The sequence below is a fragment of the Priapulus caudatus genome, unplaced genomic scaffold (genome assembly GCF_000485595.1).
Source record: "Priapulus caudatus unplaced genomic scaffold, Priapulus_caudatus-5.0.1 Scaffold897, whole genome shotgun sequence".
In the NCBI taxonomy this organism is placed as follows: Eukaryota; Metazoa; Priapulida; class Priapulimorpha; order Priapulimorphida; family Priapulidae; genus Priapulus; species Priapulus caudatus.
The window spans coordinates 19,660-25,819 of record NW_014577958.1 but is presented as its reverse complement, the minus strand read 5'-3'; the positions used below and the strand labels follow the sequence as shown (position 1 = coordinate 25,819).

Genomic DNA, 6,160 nt, shown 5'->3' with positions numbered 1-6,160 from the left:
ATGTTTTCTGTATCATTGTATCTTTGCTAATTGTGGTGATAAATAAATTTTTTTAATTGAATTTGAATTGAATCAACACTATTGCATAAATCGGATTTTTTCTCCATGAAAAAGACTGCCTTCAGTACATGTATTTGTAGTTGAATTACATGCAATAAAGATTTAATAATAATAATAATAAATAGTTACCGGTTCGTTATGCTGACCTTTCATCAGCTGCGTCAGGCAGAAACATTAACAGTGAATAAAGGTAGGGGGGCCTAATCATTAATTCCTTACTCCCCTCTCAAAGATGGCATATGACCATATTTCAGCTTTCACTGTTTCAGCCCCGAGACACAAAATGTGAATTTACGCCTATAATACGCACGCACGCGTGCTTGCGACCATACCCGCGTGTGCACGTCCGTTCGTGTGCGTGCGAGTACGTGTGCGTGCGTGTCTGTGTGTGTCAGCATACGAGAATTAGCGTGAACAATATGGCTTCACTATGAATGGATTGGTATTTCTAAACAAGATCGAGGCTCTAATCTCTACACGTTTTCCACTGTCCACTTAAAATGTGTGTCATAATAATTATATATAAACCTCAAATGAAAGCAAAAATAGGTATGTACTTAGCTAATAAAGTCACAAAAAATAAAGTAGAAGCCTAACAAGGGCTTCAGAGCTGAGTGATTTGCACCTATACCAGTAACCTCGCAATACCCCCAAAATTGGTCAAAATATTAACCATAACATAACGCCTACTAGTAGTAGTACCAGGAGTAAGATAATATAGATATCTATATTAATCTATATTATCTTACTCCTGGTAGTACCGGTACGGTACTTACAAACTCCTGATGAGGGTGGCAATTTTAAAGGTGCAAATCCACTTTAGGCACCTTAGGTATCACGAAGTGATGCACAGATTTCCGTGTATCATCAACTGATGCACAGACTTTCCGTATATCAAGGATGATGCAAAAACCTTAACCCTAACCCTAAGTAGTAAGTCATAAAGTATAACCTTAGGTACCGGGCGGTATCACGAAGTGTGTTAGGGTTAGGGTTAGGGTTAGGGTTTTTTCATCATTCCTTGATATACGGAGTCTGTGCATCAGTTGATGATACACAGAAATCGGTGCATCACTTCGTGGTGCCTAAAGTGGATTTGCACCTTTTTAAATGCAAGGCCTGTGGCGAACTATACCGGACCGTACCCAGGGTACGTTCCGGCAGTACCCTCGGGGACATAGACCCTATGGGCTCTAGGAACTATAGCCCGCGTACAGTTACTAGAGCTATTCAACTTCCAGCTCCACTTTGCTATCGATATTTCTTCCTCGCAATCGCAGTCGTATTAATAAGCACAAAATTAGGTTTCTTTCTATTATGTACATCGTCTTGTGTTTATAAAAGTAATTTTAATATCAGAAACGATAAATTTCACCATGCTGTGTTTAAATTCGCAGTGGCTGGAGGTACGGTAGCCGTCGGTCGTTGAAGCCCCTTTTTGGCGTTAGGGTTAGGGTTAGGGTTAGGATTAGGGTTAGGTTTAGGGTTATGGTTAGGGTTAGGTTTAGGGTTAGGGTTAGGTTTAGGGTTATGGTTAGGGTTAGGTTTAGGGTTAGGGTTCTAGCTCATCTAAACTCTCAAATCGTGAATTTATTTCCCAAGGCGTTATTTTGAAATCTGGCGCAACCGCCGCCATCTTTGTCTCGTTAAGTATGAAGCCACCATGAAAGCGAATGGACTGCCGTACGGTGTGATATTCTCTCTCTCTCTCACTTCTCTCTCTCTCTCTCTTTCTCTCCCTTCTCTCTCTCTCTCTTTCTCTCCGTTCTCTCTCCCCCTCTATCGCTGCTTGAGCATTGTTAGCGCAATGGTTGTTCATTTCGTTTCGTCATTCTTGTCCCAGCTCATGACTCGCGGCCATTCAGCCTGGCAACACTGGCGGCTGTGCAGGAAGAGTGTATGTAGTGCATGCTGCATGCTGCCGACTGTGCTTGTGAAGGTTTCCGTAGGGTGTTCACCCGTGAGCGTGATACACCGAGGGTAGCTTACGGAAACCTTACTTAGTAACACACGCCCCAGTGTCCGCTAAAACCTCTCGTTAACGGCGTGCACCACCAGCGATCCGCGCACCACCACGTTGGGGTTCGTTATCGTCAGCAAAACCTCACACCTCACTCCTTTTTGGGTTTTCCGGTACCAGCCGAGGACTGCCTGCAAGTGTGGCCGTTTTCCTGACGATTCCACCAGGTGGCGCCGTCACGTGAGGGCACGCTGCCGACCCGCGGTCGGGGGATTGCGAGCGCGAGCGCTTGTCGCTGTAGTTTAGCTGCTAATACATAACTCACACGACGTAGCTACGATGTACATGCGGGGTTTCATTCACAGCTTCCACATGCACGGTCTTGCTCAACTTACCGGTGTCTGGGGTCGCGGGCGTCCCGGGAAAACTGGGAGCTGTGTATTGTATATGTATATATTTATATTTTGTATGAGTCCTGAAATTTTTAAATGAAAAAGTTTTCCGGAATTTTCCTCGTTCCAAGTCCTGGAATATAGGCTTTGGTCCTGGAAAGCTCTGGAGAACTGCTGTAAAAACGCTTTGCCTTATATCTACGAATCCTGAGCATAATGTTAACGGTGTGTGTATATGTAACGAGGATATTTAATAATAGGATATGAACAGGATATAATATAACTCATCCCGGTGAATTCACTCTCTCTATCTCTCTCTCTCTCTCTCTCTCTCTCTCTCTCTCTCTCTCTCTATCGCTCTCTCTCTCTCTATCTCTCTCTATTAATAAAGCTTTCCTTTGGTGTCGGCAGTTTGATCGGTTTCGGGCATCACGTGAGCAAAGATGTTGTCCTCATTGGCTGGCAGATGTGCATGACCCGTGGCTTCTTCGATGTTTGCTATCCCATTGGTTGAGGTGCAGTAAGCTCCACCCAGTGTTGAGGAATGCATGCGGGCATATCCTAATAAGGTCTTCCTACAGGAAGTCTTCACTCCGGATTAGACTTGCTAGCAGATCTCTTTTGGCGCTGAGGTACCTGGCTTTGTACTTTGCTTTCTTATGTCGGTGTATTTCTGCTCTTAAAACTATAACATCTGTTGTCATAGCAACGACGGTAGGCGGGGATGGATGGGGTGAGGGGGAGAGATTCTCTTCTCATCTGTGGATCTAACTGATGGATCGCTTATGTTCATGCATCACACTTTCATTGCCTTCCGCGTTAAAGTCCGTTGCAGAGAACGGACGTTTTTCGACGATTGTTTAATATATAGGTACATGTATGATTGTGTATATGTTTGTATTTATGTACAATAACGGTAATTATAGACGATAATGACATTGAATCTTTACTTGAAGCTGCATCCCAAATCAAATGTATTCTGGAGTTTGACGAAGGTTGCTGCAACACTTTAGTTGTTATAGCCAGTTGTTATAGTTTATTTAGGGTAGATACACTACCTACTCTACGTCTTTTAGCAATAGTAGTTACGAAATGGTTCTGCGATTGCCCCGCACAACAGCAATGTTGTGCTGAGTGTGTACAGAATGAAACCACTGTAAAATACGGTACATTATTATGAGTTGATAGGCGATCGTTTTAATCTAATTATGTTTTCGTTTTACCTCCGACTTAGTCGTGCGCGCGGAAGCTGAAACTGTAGCCGTGTTAGACGGGGTGATTAATTAAAACCTCAAGGTCGCAGTTAACGACATGATGGGCTCCGACATCTTCACTGTTATGATGTAGCTAAGGGTTCGCGACGTATCCATGACAACGCGTAAATGCGCGGCCAACGTGCCGCGATCGTTGCCGATCAGAGAGACTAGTCGCGATTCGACGAAATTCGTAAATGCCGGCAGCCATCTTAGATTTTAGCTTTCGCGAAAGATGGTTTGCGATTAGTGGTAGAGCTTGCACGCCAGCGCTCGCGCGTCAGTCGCGTGCGCTGGGAGAGTTTGTGTGCTTTTGATTTCGCTCGGCCGTCGAGCCTGCTGCGCCCTCTGCTGGCGGTTCCGGTCAAGACTTAGTTGTAGCGAGTAGCGCCCCCTGCACGTCGCCGCTTCGTAGCGGCGACAGTGCGACGTCGCACTATCGGGAGAGTGGTGATTAGTATGCGTCATGTCAAGCTAACAGTAGTGAAGAGTGCAGGTTGTAATTTGGCCTGACCGTGAAGGCTAGGCCAGTAATTTGTGCCCTGTGTATAATCTGACGCTATTTCATGTCTAATATCGCATCAGATTGTAAAGATTTCTAGGGTGCAACTTATTGGTGTGTGGTAAGACGCGCGCTGACAGATAGACTCGTTCCACTCACCTGTGGCGAGTACTGTGGTTGGGATTTGTGAGTGGACTGAAACTGGCTGGCAGGTGGACAGACGCGCAGAAGTTAGCTAGTACCTATGAATCCCTTCCCTCTGCATCAGGTGTGTTCTGCTGTGAAGCGTAGAACTACATAGATAGAGCTGACACTGCAAGAGGTGGCGGCTCACACTACGTGTTAAATTGACTACGTCACGAATTTTCTATAGTAAAATTTATAACATTTTTGTTGCCATTTTTTTACATTAAAAGTAAGAACTAACGGGACTAAACGCATCCTCAAATTCTTACCTGATATTGAAGATTGTTTCTCAACTAGTTGAAAATCCAAAAAACCTGGACGATTTGATATTGTGTTCCTGATATTAATTGCTTGCTATGGGCTATGTACGAGTCATGAGTGTATGTTCACATCTAGCTTTAGTAACTATAGCCCACGTACAGTTGCCTGCGGTTACAGTTATAGCTATTAGACTAGATAGTTATAGCTGCGGTTATAGTTATAGGCGGTTGCGGCTATAGTTACTAGAGCTAGTTCACATCGAACAAATAAGAAGTATCGAACAAATAAGAAGTAAAATAAGAAGTATAATGCAGCAATTTAACCATACAAAGTGAACAGAATTATTTTGTGAAAAAGTGGAAATAGTTTTTTTATTTGTACTATTTACGGTGACGTAATCACTTTAATAGGTGCAAGTAATGTTATGACGACTATTATTATGTTAATAGGTGTGAGCTGTGTCGTGTGTGTTAAGCCCCATCCGTGCAGCAGCAGGGCCGAGTTGTCAGATAACAGATAACTGTGATAATGGAAATTGTGTTGGTAGGTGCGTGTGCACCTAATAAGGGAAGCTGGAGTGGAGCGCGTTTATATAATGTTAAAATATATTATAATATACGTACTCGTAGCACACCAGCCAACCGTGTTGCACTGCACTTTTAATATGGTAATAAATGTGCGTATGTAATACTCAGGCTTCTCATTGACTAATTACGTTCTGTGAAGTACGTTTCGTTCGATTACAGATTTTATTGACGTTAATTTCCGTATATATTATACATTTTACGCGGAGGCTGTATGCTAGCTTGTCGGTTTTGAAATGGCCGCCATTGGATGCGATCGTGGCGGCACCGTGTGGAAGCTTGTGTAGTTTTCTTCGCGTCGCTGTGACAGCGGGAACCGGAACCATGTCTCCGGTTGGCTGCCGATCTCGTGTATAAAGTAACGAAATAACGTAGTTTGAAAAATAAAACTGCATTTGCACAGTACGTATCGTCGATTTCCGTGTTTCTGTGTTGTATGTGCAGCATCTATGGAGTGAGCATGGCGGGTGGTCTCGACTCTCGACTTTAGACAACTGCAGGCCAATGGAGCCCACAAGTGTTAATTATTTTTTCAAGGACATTTCAAGGACATGTTTTTTATCAAGGACAATCTGTAACAAGTAGTTTTAACTTTTTCGTGACCACATATACCTTAGATTCATATATAAAGTAAAAATAGTTGTTTTACACGAGTGCCGACAGCAGTTTAAACAGTCCTGTAACAATATGTAAATCTTTGATGTAATATGTATCACTCAGAACTATACAAGTATCACACAATGTACTGTATCACTCAGAAATGCTATTATTTGAACTGCTCAACACAAGCATTATCTGACATACCATACTACTGCACAAACTGCATCAACAACACCCTCCCGTTCCAATCATATGATATTGATGAAATCTCAGAATTCTTTCAATCAAACATAAACATCAATACACTTCTAGACCTACCCTCCCTATGCGACTCAGCTACCCTATCAACCTTTAAAAACGAC

General features: G+C 43.1%; 1 long non-coding RNA gene across 1 annotated transcript in view; it reads left to right on the top strand.

Annotated features, from left to right (window-relative positions):
* LOC106814281 overlaps positions 1–4,119 on the top strand; it is a 9,164-nt gene extending 5,045 nt beyond the window's left edge. Inside the window, exon 2 of the long non-coding RNA XR_001394588.1 lies at positions 2,824–4,119. This is a non-coding gene — a long non-coding RNA (uncharacterized LOC106814281). The remainder of the gene's footprint in view (positions 1–2,823) is intronic.
* The last annotated feature ends 2,041 nt before the right edge of the window (positions 4,120–6,160 follow it).